This window comes from Bubalus bubalis, chromosome 15 (genome assembly GCF_019923935.1).
Source record: "Bubalus bubalis isolate 160015118507 breed Murrah chromosome 15, NDDB_SH_1, whole genome shotgun sequence".
Taxonomy (NCBI): Eukaryota; Metazoa; Chordata; class Mammalia; order Artiodactyla; family Bovidae; genus Bubalus; species Bubalus bubalis.
The window spans coordinates 11,079,810-11,102,827 of record NC_059171.1 but is presented as its reverse complement, the minus strand read 5'-3'; the positions used below and the strand labels follow the sequence as shown (position 1 = coordinate 11,102,827).

The window sequence follows — 23,018 nt, the reverse complement described above, 5'->3', positions numbered from 1 at the left end:
CCAATCCTGCCAACATGTGGCGCTAGTGGTAAAGAACCAACCTGCCTATGTAGGAGGTACACGAGATGTGGATTCGATCCCTGGGTTGGGAAGATCCCCCGGAGGAGGGCATGACAACCCACCCCAGTATTCTTGCCTGGAGAAACCCCATGGACAAAGGAGCCTGGCGAGCTACAGTCGAGAGGGTTGCAAAGAGTCGGACATGACTGAAGTGACTTAGCACTTAGCAGAAGTTGCTGAACAAATCAAAATTTTAAAAAAACTTTCTCCACTCTGCCAACACAGCTGACCATTTCCCAAGGTGGATAACAAAACCTTCAATGGCTGTCAGTCCTGGCACTGCTGAGAGCCCTCATCTTTTTCTTCCTCCAGTGTCTACATAAATCAGAAAGGAACTTGGTCCTGGGGAGAGTTTCACAGGCAACTCACTATGAAAAATATTTCTTGAACTAACTTCAGAGAATACTCTTCCCTGAATTATAAATGAAATAAAAAGCAGTTTTATAGGCATACACATCCAAAATGCACTTTATATTTTGTTTTAGATTTTATCTATGTGAGGGAAAACCATTCTTCAAGGTGGTTCGCAGCTGGACCTTAAAGAGGAATTGAGACTAATGGGCGAGTCAAAGCTCCAGAAACTAACTATAGGAAGAGCCCCTCATCTGATCTGCTTCAGCAGGTTTTAATTTGCTACCAGCTTTAGGTTTTTATGAGGTTGGAGAATTGGAATAAGTTTCCTGGGTCGAATTGGTGATATCTCACCTCAGAGGTCATATACAAGAGGTGACGGTCAAAATGGCATTGGAAGTTGTGGCTCTGCTCCCTGGTGTTATATAGGTTGTTTTAGTGGAAGTGAGGAAATAATATTTGTGTGGGGAGGCTGGGAGTTAGGGAGACTAAGAAAGAGAAAAAGAGAAAAATCCTGTGAAAATTATATTATCAGTAATTTTGTCATTATATTTTTTCTTTATTGAGGATTCATTTTCCAAATGACTTTACAGTGCCATATACTACCAAAATGATCTCAAAGGTACTATTTAATAAGTTAGCTTAAAGATATGCCTTGGATGGTATGGAGTACCCAAGATTGGTGGCACAACTTGATTTGACTTGATGCCTATGTGACATAGAACTGGGGAATTAACTGCATCCTCCAGCTACCAGAACTCTAAGAGAAACGGACTCAACTTTTCTCAGAGGTAGCTTAGAGCCTGAGAGAAAATGGGCAGTTGAGGGCTGGATGCTATTCTTAGTTTTCTGAGATATGAAAGAGCCAGGGACAATGCAAAGGCTACTAACAGAAGAAAACTGTGGCCACTGAAGATTCTGGGACAGACAGCTGCCTCCACCGCCAGTAGGACCTGTCTGTGAATTATTGTCAGATCAAGTGCCCACTGCCCTCAGGAGCGGCATCCCTGAGGTCACATGGGAAGTTTCTTCTTATTGAAGCTTATATACTGCTTGCCTGGAACTAGGTCTCTGCACTTCTGTGACCTGCTGATAGGTCATCCCTGACTTCAGATACAGATAATTGATCCCAATCATATATCACTGAGAAGAAAGAGTAGGATTCTCCTACCAGAAGGATTTCATAGACTTGGACTCAGACTTAAGAGTCTATGTCTTATCAATTGCAAAGACCTCGACATCTGATTCCCCACTGGAACTGTAAGAAAAACTGAATCAGAGTTATATCAGAAATATATATGTACATATGTTTACATTGTCTCCTTTCAAAATTTATTTTAATTGGAGACAATTAGTTTATAGTATTGTGGTGGTTTTGCCATACATCGACATGAGTCAGCCACGGGTACACATGTGTCCCCCCATCCCTCTGGGTTGTCCTTATTCCAGTAGATGTGCAGCAAATTAAACTGTGAAATGCAACTGTCAGCTATACGTTGTTTGAACCCCTCTGATGTTTCCAGAACCGACCTTGACCTTCTCCCTTTGATTCTCAGCCCCTCATCACACTTATGTCAGTGACAAAGCAATCATCTAGTTTTGACATTTAGGCTGAGTCTAAGAGATAGCCTCACTGGCAATACAGTTCTGTTTACTGGGTCCCTGCTTTGAGCCTGCCTCAGTGACCTGTCTCAGGTCTTCCTAAGACTGAGGGCTTCTGCCCTCAATGTACAACTTCTCTTTTGTCCTTAGATTTCATGTTTCTGAAAGTCTATCATGAATTTTGAAATATCAACTCTTCCTTCTCTTTTGAGAGAAAAAAAGCTTCTCTTTTGATGAGATTTTTCAATTTACACAAATATCCCATGTATTTCCTGCTTTGGGGAAATAAAATAAGCACAGAAAATCCACTTTGGCATATACCTAATCAAAGTTCTTAGAGTTGACATTTGTAGGTATTTTTTGTTTTATTGTGTTTCCTCCCTCAAAATATTTATCCTTCTTTCTTCTGAAAATGGTACCTTTACTTTCCTCTGGGAGACTATTCTACATAGCTTTGGATGATGCTGAGAACAGCTCTTCCTTCATATTAGTCATGTGACCCAGTAAATGAATATAGTCAATTTCCAGGACAAAATGATTGACTCAGGTTTAAGAGTGTTACCAAATTTATGCCAATAAGAGAAGAATCAAAACTTTTGTTCAAAGTACTGCTGAGGATGAGTTGCAGGAAACTTTTTTCTATCTGACTTGGCACTTGAAGGATATAAGGTGGGAGCTGTTAGCAGCCATCTTATCTCAAGTGGGTTAGGGATCTTGCTCAAAAATGGGGCAAATATGAAGGACTACAGGACAAAGGGATACTTTTGCCCTTGTCAATTTGAGTTGAGTCTCCAGACCTCTGAAGATCATCGACCATTTCAGGTCTATCTTCCTCATGCCTCGTGATTCGGTGATAGTCTCTTCTTGGAGTTGTTATACCATGCTTGGACTTAACTATACAGTTACATCAAAGCTAGAGACATGGGGTGGAAATGCAAGCCACAGCCTGGCCACTATGGTTGCAAGATGATTTATCCCAGGGCTGAATGCTCCAGACAGTCTGCCAGAGTAAAACTGAGCAGAGAATCTTTTTTCCTTTGTGTGTTGAGAAACCAGAGCCACTTCTTATCCTACTTCCATTTCCCGTAAATGGTATGTCTGGAATAATGGAGAGGGGATGGCAGAAACATAAGACACGGGCCTGCTTTCCCCATTAGACCATAAAATCTCCTTCAGGAAAAGTGCTCTTTCTAGTTTACTTTTTTATCTGTAGAAACTAGACTAGTGCCTGGCACAGGGTATGTATTCCATAAATGCTGGCTGATGGAATAAGCAGAAAATGTGTAAAATAGTGTTGCTCGTAGACATCCATTGCTCTATCACTCTATTTTTTTTTCTCCCTCTATCATCTTGCTACCACAGAGCTACCCCAGGATCTCTGTGGCATTTGTTTGATATGCTTATCAGTCACACTCACAACCACAAGCAAGTCCAGAGGAGCCAGGTAGCAAGATCCAACAAAGTCCAGAATTCACAGAAGTGAACTCTCTAAGCCACCCCTATTCACAGGATCCTGGGGTACTGTTGATCTGGGAGGCGCTGTCTCTTACTGTGTCAGACACTAATGTCATGAACAAATCTCAGAGGCATGGCCTGAAGCTAAATGATATTTAACTGTCTGTTGTCTATCTGGCAATAGGAGCTGGGGAGTGGGGGGAGAGGGAATCTTGAAATACCAATGTGATGCTTGTTCCAAATTTAGCTAGCTGTAGGCCATAGGAGCTTAGCATAACGGAGAAAAATGAGGATTGCTTGTATTTTGTGGAGCACAGAAGCTCAAGACTCCTGCCAGAGGGATTACTGCACAGGCACCAGAACTGTGGGATGATGTGTGGAAAGGCTGAAGCCCAGTTCAGCCTCCAGCTGGAACCGTGGCTGGCTCCTTGGTGATCAAGCTTTCATGGCGGATCATCCATTAACTTTGTCAAACCAATCACGATGCTCTCTAGGTTATCCACACTGATAGTGGGGCAGAACTAATTGGGCAAACAAAATTCCCAGGCATCCTGAGAACCACCGACTCCAAAAGGCCCATTAGTTTCCTCTCATTCCAGCCTCTCTCTCCAGTTTGGGTGGTTATATTTATATAAAAGAGAACAGAATTCAAGACACGTGCAGCTGAGAGGTGTGCCAGGGCTGGGACTGGGCCCAGAACTGCTGGGGCCAGGTCCAGGTGTTCAACCAGAAATCTTTCTTGCTGGGAGGTCAGGTGGAATGAGAAGCCAGCTTAAGTCATTCAGGAAGACTTGCTGGGCCTTTTGTAATTAGAGGTCAAGTTAAATGAAAGCAAAGTCTTTGCCCTTTGTTCTCTCTTGTCCTCCTGTGTCCTGGCAGCAAGAGTCAAACAAAGGAGAATTTCAAATTACTAGTAACAACTTAAGCAATGGCATCTCTCTAAATCATGATGAAAACCTAGGGAATCTTCAAAATGTGTATCTTTTCTGGGACTTAAATAGTTCCTAGGGCTGGAAACACTGTGCATACTGCATCAGTTCAGTTCAGTCCCTCAGTCATGTCCGACTTTTTGCAACTCCATGGACTTCAGCATGCCTGGCTTCCCTGTCTATTACCAACTCCCAGAGCTTGCTCAAACTCATGCCCATCGAGTCAGTGATGCCATACACCTGTCTCATCTTTTGTCATCCCCTTCTCCTCCTGCCTTCAATCTTTCCCAGCATCAGGGTCTTTTCCAATGAATCAGTTCTTCGCATCAGGTGGCCAAAGTATTGGAGCTTCAGCTTCAGCTTCATCATCAGTCCTTCCAATGAATAATCGTGATTGATTTCCTTTAGGATTGACTGGTTTGATCTCCTTATTGTCCAAGGGACTCTCAAGAGTCTTCTCCAATATCCCAGTTCAAAAGCATCAATTCTTCAGTGCTCAGCTTTCTTTCTGGTCCAACTCTCACATCCACACATGACTAGTGGAAAAACCATAGGTTTGACTAGATGGACCTTTGTTACCAAAGTAACATCTCTGCTTTCTAATATGTTGTCTAGGTTTGTCATAGCTTTTCTTCCAAGGAGCAAGCATCTTCTAATTTCATGGCTGCAGTCACCATCTGCAGAGATTTTGGAGCCCAAGAAAATAAAGTCTGTCACTGTTTCCATTGTTTCCCCATCTGTTTGCCATGAAGTGATGGGACCAGATGCCATAGCCCTGTTCTAACTTACAGAAAACTTTACTTGAAAATGAGGGCTATCATGATCACAGAAGTTCTGCTGAGACCTAGCTATGCAGATACACAGATGATGAAAGGGTCAGGATGTCCCAGAGGCTTCAGTGGCTCAGCCCCGCATATAGCTGACAGTCTCCAAACCAACCATGCCCTGTGAAGGGTAGGGCAGGAAGGGCCTGCAAACACCTCCTCTTGGCAACTCAGTTTGCTATATGTTACTTACCATAGGGTTAGAAATACTCATAAGAAAAAGAAAAGTATAGCATTTAATGTCCAGAAAGAATGCAAAATTAAAGAAAGAGAGAGAAATTGAGAGAGAAAACATTTACTTTAAGAATGATTCTAGAAACCCCCAATGCCATAGCTGAAACAGTTTAGTTGTACTTTTATCCTCACAGGAACAAACAGACAAATGATAACTAATCGTGAAGGCAAGAAGGTCAGACAGAGTCAACTGGGAAATAACTGACCTTGAACTGCATTATTCAACATACTTGGATTCTCTGGAGATAGTGTGTATTATGAGCTTTGTATTCAATAGTCACCATGATATGATCTTTTCTTGATTCCTTGAATCTTCTTTCTTAAGCTCATTCTCTGAATTCCACTTCTAACTCATTGTGTTTTAGTCCAGGAATTCTGTTTTTCTCTTAGATTCTTTTCCTTGGTGAACATACATGAATATCGTCATATTTAACTATTGGCATCTAGCTTTATTTCTGACTCTTCTCTTGTTTTCAAATTATCTTTTCTTATTTTTGCTACTATTTCTATTAGCTTATTAAACTTATTTTATTTTTTACTCTTTGTTATTATTTTGTTCCCTTTTTTCATTTTCCATATATATATATATAAAATGAATATATATATGTGTGTATATATATATATACACACACACATGCGTGTGTGCAGGATACAAAATTAATACATAGAAATTCCTGGCATTCCTATACACTAACAATGCAAAATCAGAAAGCAAAATTGGGGAAATAATACCATTCACCACTGCAACAAAAAGAATAAAATACCTAGGAATAAACCTAGCTAGGGAAGCAAAAGACCTCTATGCAGAAAAACATAAGATACTGATGAAAGAAATTAAAGATGACACAAACAGAGGGAGAGATATACCATGTTCTTGGACTGGAGGAATCAATATTGTGAAAATGACTTTACTACCCAAAGCAATCTAAAGATTCAGTGCAATCCCTATCAAATTATTTATGGCATTTTAAACAGAACTAGAAAGAAAAATATCACAATTTGTATGGAAACACGAAATACCCCAAATAGTCAAAGTAATCTTGAGAAAGAAAAATAGAGCCAGAAGAATCAATCTTCCTGACTGCAGACTATACTACAAAGCTACAGTAACCGAGACAGTATGGTACTGGCACAAAAACAGAAATATAGATCAATGGAGCAGCATAGAAAGTGCAGAGGTAAGCCCACGCACCTATGGACACTTTATCATTGACAAAGGAGGCAAGTTATACAATGGAGGAAAGACAACCTCTTCAGTAAGTGGTGCTGGGAAATTGACAGCTACACGTAGGAGAATGAAATTAGAACACTTCCTAACACCACACACAAAAATAAACGCAAAAGGGATTAAAAGCCTAAATGTATGGCCAAAACTATAAAACTCTTAGAGGAAAACATAGGCAAAACACCTTTTGACATAATTTACAGGAATGTCCTCTTTGACACACCTCCTAGAGTAACAGAAATAAAAAATAAACATAAACAAATGGGACTTCATTAAACTTAAAAGCTTTTTCACAGCAAAGGAAACTATAAACAAGATGAAAAGACAACTCTCAGAATGGGAGAAAATAACTGCAAATGAAACAACTGACAAATAATCTCCAAAATATACAAGCAGCTCATGCAGCTCAATATAAGAAAAACAAACAACCCAATTAAAAAATGGGAGGAAGCTCTAAATAGATATTTCTCCAAAGAAAACATACAGATGGCCAATAAACATGTGACAAGATGCTCAATATCGATCCTTATCAGAGAAATGTAAATCAAAACTACAATGTTATATCACATCACACTGATCAGAATGGCCATCATCAAAAAATCTACAAACAATAAATGCTGGAGAGACTATGGAAAATGGGAACCCTCTTGTGCTGTTGGTGGGAGAGGAAATTTATACAGCCGCTATGGAGAACAGTATGGCGATTATTTTAAAAACCAGGAATAAAACCACCATACAACCCAGCAATCCCACTACGAGGCATATACTCTGAGAAAAACATAACTGAAAAAGACACATGTACCCCAGTGTTGGTTGCAGCACTGTACAATAGCTAGGACATGGAAGCAACCTAGTTGTCCATCAGGTGCTGCTGCTGCTGCTAAGTCGCTTCAGTCGTGTCTGACTCTGTGCGACCCCATAGACGGCAGCCCACCAGGCTCCCCCGTCCCTGGGATTCTCCAGGCAAGAACACTGGAGTGAGTTGCCATTTCCTTCTCCATCAGCAGATGAATGGATAAAGAAGTTGTGGTACATACACACAATGGAATATTAGTTAGCCATAGAAAGGAAAACACTGAGTCAGTTCTCATGAGGTGGATGAATTAGAGCCTGTTATACAGAGTGAAGTAAGTCAGAAAGAGAAAATAAAATTTCATATATTAGCACATGCACTGGAGAAGGCAATGGCACCCCACTCCAATACTCTTGCCTGGAAAATGCCATGGGCAGAGGTGCCTGGTGGGCTGCAGTCCATGGGGTCACTACGAGTCGGACACGATTGAGTAACTTCCCTTTCACTTTTCACTTTCATGCATTGGAGAAGGAAAAGGCAACCTGCTCCAGTGTTCTTGCCTGGAGAATCCCAGGGATGGAGGAGCCTGGTGGGCTGCAGTCCATGGGGTCACACAGAGTCAGACATGACTGAAGCGACTTAGCAACAGCAGCAGCAGCAGCACATACACATATAGAGTCTATCAAAATGGTAGTGATGAACCTATACGCAGACATAGAGAAGAGATTTGGACACAGCAGGGGAAGGAGCTGCTGCTGCTGCTAAGTCGCTTCAGTTGTGTCCGACTCTGTGCGACCCCATAGACGGCAGCCCACCAGGCTCCCCCGTCCCTGGGATTCTCCAGGCAAGAACACTGGAGTGGGTCGCCATTTCCTTCTCCAATGCATGAAAGTGAAAAGTGAAAGTGAAGTCACTCAGTTGTGTCCGACTCTTCGCGACCCCCATGGACTGCAGCCTACCAGGCTCCTCTGTCCATGGGATTTTCAGGGGAAGGAGAGGGTGGGGCAAATTGAGAGAGTAACATTGAAACGTTTACATTACCATACGTAAAATAAATAACTAACGGGAAGTTGCTGAATGACACAGGGACTTCAACCTGGTGCTCTGTGACAACCTGCAGGGGTGTGATGGGGTTGGGGGGTGGAGCGGAGGTTCAGGAAGGAGGGGACATATGCATCCTTATGGCTGGCTCACATTGTTGTATGGCAGAAAGCAAAACAATATTGTAAAGCAACTATCCTCTAATTAAAAATAAAATAAATAGGAATTACTTTTCATCTCTTCAAATATGTAGGTAGAAATGTTTCTACCTATATATTTTGCTATCATCTCAAATTCAACATATCTTTAATCAATTTATTATCCCATTCTTCTCAGTCCTGACTTCTTCTCTAACTTCTGTTAATGATTTAATCATAGTCCCAAGGACCCAGCCTCAAAACAAAGAAAGACAGTCTGCTTTCTCTCTTACTGTCAGTATTTCCTATTAGTTCTTCTTTGTGTCTTTTCTTGTCTTTATTTCTCCTAACAATCATATCATAATCCGTCTGACAATTATATTCTTAAGTGGAGCCCCGTGAAATTGTCTTTCTTTGGCAACCTGGTCAAATAGTGGAATTTCAAATGGTTTATTCTAAAACAGTAGCTGCTCAGAGCTGTCTTCTTCAATTTCTGGGAAACTAATCAAGTCTAGATTCTGGACCTTTAAGAAACAGCTCAACCTTGTCTCGACTCTCAATATTTGAAGCATTTTCCGGTGCTTTGGAGCGAGAGAAAGATCTTGGCTTTCTGGTTGTGCCTACATAGCTCAGGCATTCCTGTGGTCATGTAGCTCACTCCCCCTACTCCCCCCACCCACCCCCAGATTTGGGGCAGGAGGCCCAGAGAATATATTTCTGTGACACTACTTCAAATCCTCTTTGGAAGTAGCAGTGAAATAAATTTTTAATCAGCCAACCAGGGCTTTAATGCCTGTACTTCACTGATGTGCTTCTGCCAGGATGAAAAGATCTTGCAGGGAAGGCATATGACTTGGTTTGTTTTGCCCTCTGCTCTGACACAGTCGGCTGGCCTTCAGGGCACAGCTTAAGGCCCATCTGTTCAATCAAGCTTTTGCCTGATTGACATGGGAAAATCATCCAGGTGAGGGGGTCCCTTAGATTATTATCTTTTCTTTGTACTTGCAACCAGAGACCCCTGGTGCTGAAACCTCCTCTAAGTGACCTAAATGAATGAATGCATAAACAATGCTTTCTGCAGCAATTATATCTGTTCCAAAAACTTTCCTTCTCAAATCCTTTGTGGAACAAGTCAGCATATAAATGTATAACATAAATAATAAATTTAAAATATTCTGAATGGTAGCTTTAAAAAAAATTCTCTCTGTTTTGAAAGCAAGACCTTTTACATTCAAAACAAGCATTTCTATTCTCATTCCATTGGAAAGGGTGAGTATGAGGTATGTTTCTGCCCAAATATTTTTGAAGCTTTTTGTTATTTAAACACATACAACAGTAGACAGGCTAGAATAATGAGCCCTCATGTACGCATCAGCAGGCTTCTATAGCTATCAACACTTTGCCAGTCATGGTTCACCTGTCCCCCCACGTTTTCCTTTGGAATATTTTAAGGTACACTAGTCCATTTAACCTGTAAATATTTTAGCATGCATATGTAACTGATAAAAGCATATAAAAATAGAGCCACCATGCCATTTCACACCTAAAAGTTTAGTAGCAATTATTCATTTCATTGAAATGCCCAGTCCACATTCAAACTTCCTTCATTATCTTAAAAGTTCAGCATACTGCACGCAGTGTGTCTCTGTAAAGTCCCTTTTATTTGTTAGCATTTCCTCCCCAAACTTTTTTCTATGTCATTGATTTATCATTTGTCATAGCACCTCCTATTCTCTTAATTTGATTGATAACTTTGTATGGTGGAGTTTACCTTATTATTCCATCCCTTGTATTTTCTGTAAACTGGTAAATCTAGAGACTTTTTTAGACTCATGTTCAAATTTTCAAGCAAGGATGTTTTGTAGGTGATGCTGTAGATTTCCCATGTCCTTATATCAGGAAACGTGCTACCTGGTTGTCCTACTTATTATTGTTAAGATTAATCAGAGGAAACATCAAGTCTTCCACTTCTCAACACTTTGCAAAGAAAACCTGAAGTGTGTACATGTTGATACACACCTCCCCATTCAACAGATATTTCCAGAAAATGAATTTCAGAGCCCTATGCACAGTCCTCAAAGACAACTGAGAAGTCTAAGAAATCTAACACAGAGCATTTGCCTTTAAGAGATTTATATCCTCACAAGAGAGGGAGAGAGACAAAGATATGCAGAAGGCATGCACACTTAACAATGCCAGCTTTAGAAAACGGTACAAACGGGACCGCATGGTTAATAGCCAGCAGACTTTTACAGGTGCTATTTGGTGTAGGAATACAAAAATGGAAGAAAGAAATGGTGGTCAGGCCACTTTCCCTGAAGAAATGGCCCTGAGCTAGACGTGAAGGGTTTGCAGGATTTACGGGCAAAGAGAAGGAAAGAGAGGTGGGTACATAAAATGACCTAGCTACAGAAGGCTGGAAGAGGAAGGTACAGGAGTTTCTGGGCACAGCACTTTAGTAGAGTTTGTTCCATTAACATTGCTTTCTCATTAAGTCCGTACCTGAATTAAGTACTCTTGTAAAAAAGGGACCCAGCAGGTGTCCGTAATGACTAGCTGTCTGAGTCAAGTGCGCTTGGTGTCAAGCTCATAAGCTTTGGAGAACAGGCTGAGAGGTGACCTCATTTAAGGCAGTGATTTTCAAACTTAGCAAGCTTGTTAAAAGTGGAGCGTCCCAACTTAACACCCAGAGACTATGGGGTCTGGAGCAGAGGCCAGAAATTTGTACTGTTTACAACAGTACAGACTCTAAGAGAGTCTGATACAGGCAGTCCTAGAAGTACATTTTGAGAAACACTAGCTAAGGGGATCAGAGAAGGCAGTGGCAACCCACTCCAGTACTCTTACCTGGAAAATCCCATGGATGGAGGAGCCTGGTGGGCTGCAGTCCATGGGGTCGCTGAGAGTCAGACATGACTGAGCGACTTCACTTTCACTTTTCACTTTCATGCATTGGGGAAGGAAATGGCACACCCACTCCAGTGTTCTTGCCTGGAGAATCCCAGGGATGGGGGATCCTGGTTGGCGGCCATCTCTGGGGTCACACCGAGTCGGACACGACTGAAGCAACTTAGCAGCAGCAGCAACTAAGGAGATAAATGCCTGGGGTTTATATAGCAGACAGTTTGCTTCAGGGCATGACGAGAAGTTTCCGAGCCCACTTTAGTAGTGGTGATGACATTGAACAGTATATGCCAGCAGCCATGCCAAAACTCTCAGGTGCCTTTTCATGTTGAATTCCCGCAATACCATCTGAAGAGGCAGGCACCGCGCATATCCCCATTTCAGAAATGAGGAAAGTAAGGCCTACAGGAGCTGAGATCACATAGCAACGTTTAAATTTAGGTGTATTTGATTTCAGAAGGTGAGCTTTTATAATCACTCTAGTCCGACGTTGAAGCTTACAATTAGTAACACTGTTTCTTCCCTCCAATAGCCATCCCTGCCATCATTTGAAGGGCATGTACCAACTCTCCTGGCGTCACAGGCAATGCCACCTCTGGCAAAGGGTCATGTTTTAGCTTACTTGTTGCATATTAAAAAATAAGACTCCATTCTCCATGGTATGACGGATGTGTACAGTCTCAGGTGAAAGATGTGAAACGAAACAGTAGAGCCTGCTGCCTGTGCACAGGAAGGGAACCCGCCTTACTTTGCTCCGTTTCTGGCTCTCCTGCTGGTAGATGCGCATGTCTGATCTCCATTCTACCTGCAACAGGAGAAAGACCATGATTTCTGCAGGGGCTCAGTGAATAGCCCAAACCGAATGTTTCCGTAGATTAACCTTGCTTTCCTCACACATGGCTTTAGTTAAAGAGATGGAGCTGGGGTTGAAAACTATTTCAGGAAATGAAATGCAATTTTACATTTTCATGGTGTCTGTAAAATACTTATAGCATCTTAATGTTTATATACATATGTATATGTATTTTAGTTTCCTTTGAAACTTGTTCTATACTTTTGTTGGATCGAAGCTATGAAGAGGGAGGGAATCCTGCACCTTTGCAAACATCTCGGTTCCAAATACATGTTCAGTAAGAGTCTGTGTAATGTCAAAATCTGGGAAGTTGAGGGGAGGGGCATTGGATCACTCACGATAACATCGGCCCATAATTAGTTTTAAAAAGTACCTCCTATACAGATGTTTTTGGTGAAAAAAGCTATATACACTTGCTGGATTGCTTGTCTTGAATGAAATGTTATCTGATTTACTTAAAGCAAGGCATTGCTTTATATATTTACTACTTATTCATTGTAGCTAGTGCAATGAATAGGTGTTTGGGGGAAGTCATTGATTTCACAAGATGGATTGAATTTGCTCTTTATATAAAACAGGAAGATGCCATTGAACTGCCAGATTCTGGCATCCCATGCAGAGAAATACACTTTAACTACAAAACAGCATGTTCTGAGTCTGTGTTTTCTCTGGATAGTAGTAGCAGGAACACAGTGTTCATTTAAATTAAGCCAGTTCCTTGGATAATAACAAAGTAATTAAAGAAACCACTAAGGAAAAAGAGCCAATTTATTTGAATCCTGTTCATAAAAACTACATCAAGAGCCCGAAGGTACAAAATAATGTGGATAAGATGGCAGATTGATGATTTTTTAAAAAATTCTGTGTGGGATGCATCTTGATATTAATTCAAATGAGTATCCCTCATCTGAAAATAATACAGGATGCAAAATTTTTTATCCTTCTTAGGAGAAATGAAACTCTATTAAAATATCAGAAAAGAAGCTGCCACATAGCTTGAAGTCCACTTGACCTCTAGTAATGCCTTAACATCAGAGTGTTATGATTTATTCATATTTTCTACATTCCCATTGGAATAGAGGGGCCTTTGTCTTTAATGCTTTCAAGAGTTTGAAATTCATAATGAAAAACTTATCCTAGACTATATTGCCTGAACCACAGGGAGATATTTTAGGGCATCAATGAGTTTTCTATTTTTGTCAGTAACAAAAAATCTAAATGGAGTTGAAAATGTGTATCATGTTTTTACATTAGCATTAGACACTGCAATTTATTTTAAAGGAAAAGCACATCAGTAAAATACCTCTCACCTTTATATTCCATCAGGGTACTGGTGAGAATTCTAGGTCCCTAAACACAAATTCCACAATTGCTCTTTGTGCATCTTAGCTTAACGACGGCTTCCTTTTGAAGAGCAGTTTTCTCTCTCTGCCACATTCTCCTTCTCCCTCTGAAATACTGGGTCACTTGGGCCACATCTCTGCAGGTGCAGGAACTGAAGAAAAGCTTGCACACTGGAGCATTTGTCGACCGCAGAATGGAAACCCAGTCTTTGAAGAACAATATACAGAAAATGATCAGTGTTGAAGAACTTAAAATGAAATAATTTTTTAGAGAGGAAAAACATACATAGAATGTCCAACTTGCCCATTGACAAGATGAAAAGCAAAGCATTTAAACCTGTATTGCATGAATATCATGTCATAAAAATATACATCAACATCTGGTCAAGTCCAGTTAAATACAAAGAGAAAAGCAGACAGAAAAAAAAATTACATGTGAAAATAAAGGAGGGTAAGAAAAGTGATGAAAAGAAGGAGAGTGGATTAGAAAAGTAGAACCGAGGAGAAAGAGAATAGGACTCGAACTGAGAGAGGAAATCTGGGAGGAAGAGCAGAGTGTCACCGCAGAGAGACTTCAGCGGGCCTTCACCTCCACTCTCGGCAGCCTCATGATTGAACCTGGCTTATCATTCCTCTGAGCAATTGATGGATCCTATGTGAGACGTCTTCAGAATTTCTCAAGCCTGCTGGCTTGCTCATTCGTAACCTGTGTCAAACCACATAGAGGGACTCCTTCAAGTAAAGTGTGGACAAGAAGACACAGCAGAAACTTGACCTAAGCTCTATGTCTTACTTATGGAACTTTTTCTTTCCAGCTGATCACACATGTTGTTTTTGTTGATATTAAATCAGGGATAGTTGATAGATATTTACTTTTATTTTTTTTAATTTATTTATTTTAATTGGAGGCTAATTACTTTACAATATTGTATTGGTTTTGCCACACATCAACATGAATCTGCCACGGGTGTACACGTGTTCCTCATCCTGAACCCCCCTCCCACCTCCCTCCCCATACCCTCCCTCTGGGTCATCCCAGTGCACCAGCCCCAAGCTTCCTGTATCCTGCATCGAACCTGGACTGGCGATTAGTTTCTTATATGATATTATACATGTTTCAATGCCGTTCTCCCAAATCATCCTCCCCCTCCCTCTCCCACAGAGTCCAAAAGACTGTTCTATACATCAGTGTCTCTTTTGCTGTCTTGTATACAGGGTTATTGTTACCATCTTTCTAAATTCCATATATATGCATTAGTATACTGTATTGGTGTTTTTCTTTCTGGCTTACTTTACTCTGTATAGTCGGCTCCAGTTTCATCCACCTCATTAGAACTGATTCAAATGTATTCTTTTTAATGGCTGAGTAATACTCCATTGTGTATATGTAGATATTTACTTTTAGAAAATGTGCCCCAGTTGACATAAAATTCAGCTAAGAGCAGGATCTAGTATGGTTGCCTGCTAATTCTTTAATACCTTCTGTACACTTGCGGGCTTAAATGTTATGGTGATTTTCCTAAAAGAAGTTTTATGTTGGAGAGCTCTAATAATTTTCTGTGAGTTTTGTTGATTTATAAGTGTTTATAAGAAAGATCTTGTATTTTAGAAGGCCATTCTTCTTGTCACTACTGATTGAGTATTCTGGATCCTGGGGCAGTTGCTATATTTATCATGGATATTTTTTCCTAATTTATTTATTGTTCAATTAAAACCAAATTGAACAATTTGCTATATCCTAGAGGATCCTTATGAAAGCACATTAACTCATGTAGACATGCTAATATTATCTTGTAAGAAAGAAAATTGCAGAAGTCAGTTTACTGGCCTTGAAAATGTCATTTGAGAGAGTCATAGAGCTATATTGTCAAGACTAATGGGAAAAATCCCAGAACCTACAAAAGAGACTCCTGAGCAATGAAACAATGTCCATAAGAGATATATTTCTGATGGTATAGTCAGTCAATGACCAGTCTACAATGAACATTTAACTTAACTTCTACTAAATTCAGTAAACTGCACCAGCTTCTGAGAATTTTAAACTTGAATATAATCCTTACAATGAAGGATCTCATAATCAAGGGAAGAATTAATTGAAAGCTCATTCTAATTTTTGTAACCATTTGTTTTTTTGTTTGTTCTTTAATGTTTGTTACATTTAAACTCAAGATTTGTATCTGCAACCTAATTTTGTCCACAATAACTTTTGCTTCAGTAACTAGGGCACCCAGCACTCTAACTCAGCCTGAATTAGGACTTAATGAAGTCATTCTTGGTGCGACAGCTTGCAGCAAACTTTCTGTCCTTTAGAGACAAGGTGAAACCCTGACTCTGCCCCCTGTTTTTCTGCATGGCTGTAGATGTACCATCTCTGGCATAAAGATTAGGATGTGAGTTATTGTTATCAGTGAGAAGATTTCAAAGGGACAATTGTGACGGAATGGAGGGAACCTTGATATGATCAAGCACCCCACATGTCATGCAAATAAGTTGTGGCTGATTAACTGAAAGCAGTTCTCTACTCCCTGCTTGTTTGCCCATTTCTACTTCCCTCTAACCTTGAAAGAACTTAATTATGAGGAATGAGATCACCAGGCAATTTAAACTAACTCCTGACTAATATTCCCCTGAATGCACACCATGCCTTGTCTAACCTGTTGATTCTTATCCTAGATAAAAAGAATAATGAAGAAAGAAGTAGTTAAAGAATGATTAGCTTTCTAACCCCCAGCAGCCCCTCTAAGCAATCCTGCAGGCAGATCATATGGGGAAGATAACATCTGAAGAGTTAGCCAGTCTGCACACAATAGACAACAGTGCAGAACCCAACCTTCTGCCTGGATGATTCGCTGAGATTCTCTTCCCCCACCTTCCCTTTAAAAACGGTAATAACTGGACAGAATCTGTAGAGATGATCTCCAGACATAAGTCCACCTTCTCACCAGACTGCTGGCCTTTCTGACTGAAGCATCTTTCCTTTCTACTGACACTTGCCTCTTAATTATTGGCTTTTGAGCAGTGATGAGCTGAACCTGAGTTCAGTAATATAACTCCTGATAAAGAATGTTGGCACAATGGGTCATGTACCCATCATGCATTAGAGACTAATATATGACGGATTGAGAGTGTTGGTTCTATCCTTGAGGCTGCCTGCGTTCCTTGACTTGTGGTCCCTTCCTCTCTTCAAAAGCACCAGTGTAGCATCTTCAAATTCCTGTCTGACTCTGGCTCTCTTGCCCTCCTCTTGCACTTTTAAGGACCCTTGTGATTAATTTGGTAGATCCAGATCATCTGGGATAATCAGGGATAATCTCCTCATCTAAAAATCCTTAACTTAATCACATTTGCAAAATCTCTATTACCATGTAAAGTTCACAGGTTCCAGGGATTAGGACATGAATATTTTTGAGATGGGTTTCCCTGGGGGCTCAGGGGTAAAGAATCTGCTTGCATGTAGGCGTTGCAGGAGATGCTGGTTCAATCCCTGGGTCTGGAAGATCCCCTGCAGGAGGGCATGGCAACCCACTCTAGTATTCTTGTTTGGAGAATCCCATGGACAGAGAAGCCTGGCAGGCTACAGTCCACAGTGTCGCAAAGAATCACACACAACTGAATAACATCATGCATGTCTTTGAGAGACCTATTATATATGTTAGAAAATATATATGGAGGAATGCTCATGTTATCAAGAATGATCAGTTATCAAGAGTGATAATGGTTACAATTATTACTTCCATAAAATATAAGAGGGAAGATTATGTGGAAGAGTACTCATTTGAATTTGTATTATTTTAACATTTATTTTATGCATTACTGTAATTCATTCATTTACTCAGTAAGCATTTTTGTAGCAACTAGACCTCTTGAACTAACCATATTAGCTTTCTTGTCAATTATGCTACAGAATCAATAAAGTACAAATTAATGAGACAGAAGGGAAGGGAGCAGGATGACACAGCTGTTGAAGATAGTACAGAAATACTGGTTAGAACCTCCTAGGCCCAGATGGGGGAAGATTCCATTTTAGTAGACTTGGAGCCCATTAGACACTCACTGTGATATAATAGCACATGCTGAATGACACCTATAGATGTTCCAAGGCCAACCTCAAAAGGCCAAACAGTGGGTGGTGACCCAGTTCCTGGAAACTCTCACTCCTGCTCCAAGATAGCTAGACTATTTCCCCCACTCATTACCCTATAAACTTACCCATAAAAATTAACCACCCTATATTTCAGGACCACTCTAACCTTCTGAGACAGACCACACTCTGTCTATGGAATGTGTATCTCTCTAAACAAACTTGCTTTCACTTTCCTATGGCTTGCTCTCAAATTCTTTTCTGCATCAAGTCAAGGACCCTCACTTGGCAACCCCTCCCAAGAACTGGCCAGAGATGTGGGACATGATCATTCTCTTGCACCCTGTTTTCCTGCAACATCAGCATCAGATTATTATAAAGACTCATATTTAGTTCCTTGTCAGAACACTTCAAGGACTTGAGTATGGTCCTCCTATGTTGTACATCTCTGTTGCTAGTAAATGTACTTGAGCTAAAAACAGTCTGAACCAATCAGCATGCTCTCTGATTAAAAAAAAAAAGAAAAGTTTTCTATTTTCAGTTTTGTTGAGATGTGAAAGAAGAAATTCAGTGCTCTTGTTTAATGGATGAGAAGGTCTTCACTTCGGTATTTCCAAATCAAGCAAGTATTATCACCTCTTGGGAGAAACAGCAGGGTTAATTTACCTACTTGGATTTGAATACTAGAGTGGAAATTAGGCTGGTATTTGCCTGGCTTAAAGAATGAGACTGGAAAAGCAGTATCAGTACAAAGCCTCGTGGTTTGTATCGTGTTAATCTTTCTTTCAGTACCAGCTAAGTAATTTCTGTTTCAAAGAAAAGGCAGCGGCTTCTCTACCAGGATAGCACCTCAGGTTGCACGGCGCTTTAAGAGTTCAGATGCTCGACAGTATGATCTCAATATCTGAATTCATTTGAATAGGAAGAATGGTTAAATATGGACTCTTCACACATTATTTCAAAAGGCAAGGCCTTATTATTGCTAGCCCACATGTCACTGGCTGCTGAATGACACCGTGCACCGCATTTCCTGGAAATAAAAGGAGAGCTCCTTTGTTGTAAATTCATGCATACGCTCTTGGGAAATGAGGACATACAGCAGATGTAAATCAGCTTTTAATCCAGGTCCCAGTGTGGACAGTATAGAAGAGAGCAGTGGTGGGAGTCAGGAGAAAAGAGAATCCTAACTCGTGCCAAAGAAGAGAAGAGAATATCCTGTTTGTTTGTTTTTTGTTTTTTTTTTTTTAAATCAGGTTGGATCACTTATACGTACACTCAGACACTAGTTTCTCTCTATATTGTTGAATGCTCTCTTTATTTCTTAATTACTGGAGTTGAAGTGAAGCTTGACCCTAGTTAGAGAAATCTCCAGCAGGACCTTCCTGGTCTAAAACACTAGGACCTCATTTCACAGAGGGGCCTCCAATAGGCACAGGATTCCTGCAGGGCAAGACACTTGGAAGGCTGTGGAAGAACTGCTCTTAGATGCCCCCAGAAGCCCCTCAGGGCATAGTGCATCCAGAGGTACCCAATTCCCAGCAGGCTAGAGATTCTTTGGGACTGGGTGGTGAGGCTTGCACCCTTATCCTGTGCACCTCATGTGCGTGCGCAATCATCTCCAACTCTTTGTGACCCCACGGACTGCAGTCCACCAGGCTCCTCTGTCCATGGAATTTTCCCGGCAAGAATACTGGAGTGGCTTCCCATTTCTTTCTCCAGGGGATCTTCTTGACTCATGGATAGAACCCATGTCTCCTACATTGGCTGGTGGATTCTTTACCACTCTGCTACCTGGGAAGCCCTCCTGTGTACCTTGGGTATCCTCTATTCCCCTTCTCAAGCTGCCTCTGCACAAGTTTGTTTCCGCATGAGCCGCTCACGGGCCAGGTAAGGTGGAGATAGTGATGCTTTACTGCTTCTGTTCAGCTGCTTGCTAGATAGTGGGTCTCCCATGCAGTGCTGATGGATTTTCAATGCCATTCTATTAGCCTGATCACAGTATAATTCTACTTGGATGCAAAATTAGCAGCAGAATCATATTTTACCTCTAGCTTCTAATTGGCAAGAGTCACATGCTTTTATTAAACTATTCCAATCAAGGCTTCACAGCATCATACATTCTGCTTATCACTGGGCCCACCTGCAGCCAGCTCTCCTGCTCGCCTCTTATCAGCAAAGCCAATTACTTTCTCCTGTGCTTGCTTTGTGGTTTTGCTTATAGACTCACCACACCTCCACAACTAAGCCTCTGGGGTATTAGGTAAATCCTATTCCTGATGATCCTCCCTCCCAACCCTGCACAAGTTACTACCTTGAGGTGGTCTGTGAGTTCCGGTCTGTCTTCTTTTCTGCAGCCAAGAGTTGGTAACATTCCTTGTATTTCAATGTTTTCTTGCTTTGCAGGGTCTATTGTTTCCCCCTTCTCCTTCATTGCTGCTTCCTCTTTCTTTCCTTTGTCAAGTTTCCAAAGCCTTTTCTAACCTTCAATTAAGAATGATGTTTTAAAATGAAATAATTCCTTACAAAGTCCTGTTCCCAACAACTCCACTTCTTCATTAATTGTTGAGTTTCTATGGACATATTAAGCGATGAGAAAAGGCAAGCACTTTAGCATCAAAAGGAGTTAGAGCCATCACTTACCAGTTGGATATGTTTTTGAACTCTCCTTGGTCAGCCATGGTATCAGTTTCTTCATCTCTTAAATGGGACGATTTGCCTCCTTGAGAATGTGTGAACATTGCCCGAGTTATGAAGTGGAACCACTAGGACCTGTGAGCATTTACTGTATTAGCTTTCTTCTCTTTCAAGGTTTAGCAAGTATTTTTTGAAGCAGTCAAGTAGACATTGCACTAAGAAGCTTTGGAGGAATGCAAAGCTGAATAAAGTCGCGTGTGACTTGGAGGAGTTAATTCAGCAAATAAGATCAGAAGAAGCCAAGTCAAAACCAGATCTAAGTAAGGACAGAAACTTATGAACCAGGCACTCAACTGACAAATCTCAAATATACTGCAACAGAAGAGAATAACTCCTTCCAGCAATAAAATCCTACAATTAATTTATTCACCCCAGTTTCCCTCTCTTCTTTACCTGGGATATACCCCTCCAGAAACCATACAATTAACAGCAATAACACCAACAGTAACATAATTAATATCAGTGAAGCACTCTGAGGCAATAAAGTGGCATAGAAAATCAAAATGGAATCTATGTAATATTCATATTAAATTTAATAACTATTTAAATATTTATAAATTATCTAGCATTTTATATTTGCAAAATGCTTCAGAACCACTTTTTATTAATTATTAGATACCACTTATCCCTTGGCACTCAAGTTTCCAGTGTAGCAGAGCTGATTTTTTTATTATTAATCTTAAAGAAACATTCAGCTGTATCAAGTATTTTTCTAAATCCTTACATCTAAAGTATTGGGTCACATGGAAAGATACATCAGTACAGAAATAGTCATCTTTGCAGCACCTGATTCCATTGTTTTAGAACTCAGAAAAGAGAAATGACTCGTACAAGGTCACAGAGCTAGTCCTGTTAATGGAGGGCGATGTAGAAGTCCTACAATAGCCTAGCCCTTGGGGTTTGTTATTAAATATATAGATATGTCAGATAACTGGTGCTGTGCTAACTGGATTAACTAGAACTGTAATCTGGGGAAAAAAATTTGAGCATCGTGCTTGCATTTTCCCAGGGTCTGTATAAACTACTGAGTTAGGAGAACAGAGCCTAGAACTGCTGAAGTCCAGGTTCGCCTCAAGCCATGAATGTTTGTGTGTTACATGCACTTTCCAGTACAGGCCATGATGTCTTGAAACCAGTCTTATCCATGATTTTTTCCATCTAAAGCCTGTGTCCTCAAATGCCTTTGCTCCCGCTCTGGTAGAATATGTGTTAAATCCTCTCTCCACATTCGACTCTGAACTCACCAAAAAGACATGGACTGTGTCTTACATTTTGTTTCCTTCCGCCTGGGCAGTGCCTGGCATATGGAAGTCTCGCAAACACTTTCTCACTAATGTTAGAAGGCAAATCTCAGGAGGGCAGGGGTCTTGTTGACTCATCTTTGCCTTTACAGCAATCTCTAGTACAGTGTCTCATTTACAGTAAATCTCAATGGATACTTGTTTTATGAACAAAAATAATGAATATATAGAAATTCAGTTATTTGTCATGATACATGTAAGTAAAAATTTTATAATGTCACTAGATAAAAATAAAAACTAATGAATAACTAGGTAACCATTCCAGCATGCAGAGGTCAAGCTGGAAGCTATTAGACACCATCAGAAGCAAGTTCCATTTGCTTTTTCATGCCTGAATGTAACACAGTGTTTTCTGGGTTTTTTTTATCATTTTTTTTTTTTTTACTGTGGTAAAAGATCCGTAACATAAAATCCACCAATTTAATCATTTTAAAGTATATAATTCCGTGGCATTAAGCATGTTCACAGTGCTCTCCATACATCACCATCTAGTTGCAGAACGGCACAATGCTTTTATAGTGTCTAGTACAATTGTTTTCTTACATTCTGGGGTGGGAAATCAAATGTAGCACAAATACAATCCGGGGTTTAAGAACCACATGGGAATGAATCTAGTCACAGAACTTTTCACTCAATTACAAAAAGCTACTCCTTCTACTTTGTCCTCGAATTAAATTCTAGTCTTTTGAGATCTGTTGGTAAAAGAGAGGATAATATTGGGAGAAGTAATGTGTTAGGACTTGATCTCTCTGGGTGCTGGTGACTACCTCTGCCTCCTTGACCCTCAGGGTCTGGAGGCAGCTGTGGGAACTAACTGGCCCAGTTATCTTCACCAGGATCCCTTGAAGGGACCGCCAACTCCAGACTGTAGGATGGTGACCAAAAAATGACTGTGGATTTCCCATGACCCAGATTGGAATAAGAGCTCTGTACAAATTAGTAAATGTTGAGCTTCAGCAGAATTAATAATGCACAGCAGATACAAAAATTAGAGTATGGCTCTGAAAGTAACTGCTGAGCTTCACCATTAGGAACAGGTGGAAGTTTTACCCAGGTGTATTCAAAGGAACTAGCTGAACACTGTACCTGGCTACGATCAGTACCACCTGGGAAAAGACTAAGAGCAACCAGTATTTGATCACAGACTCTACTTCAACGGACAATATCTCCATTTACTGCCCCTAAGTTGTA

The 23,018-nt window shown here is 40.5% G+C and overlaps 3 long non-coding RNA genes across 3 annotated transcripts in view; 2 read left to right on the top strand and 1 right to left on the bottom strand.

The window, feature by feature from the left end:
• LOC123329420 overlaps positions 1–23,018 on the top strand; it is a 135,722-nt gene that overhangs the window by 66,586 nt on the left and 46,118 nt on the right. The window lies entirely within an intron of this gene.
• Positions 13,162–20,647, bottom strand: LOC123329421. Its single transcript, XR_006640029.1, has 3 exons — positions 20,144–20,647; positions 14,341–14,457; positions 13,162–13,958 (listed from the first exon to the last, which is right to left on the bottom strand). It is a non-coding gene; the product is annotated as an uncharacterized LOC123329421 (long non-coding RNA).
• Positions 17,813–20,892, top strand: LOC123464939. Its single transcript, XR_006640028.1, has 2 exons — positions 17,813–20,192; positions 20,641–20,892. It is a non-coding gene; the product is annotated as an uncharacterized LOC123464939 (long non-coding RNA).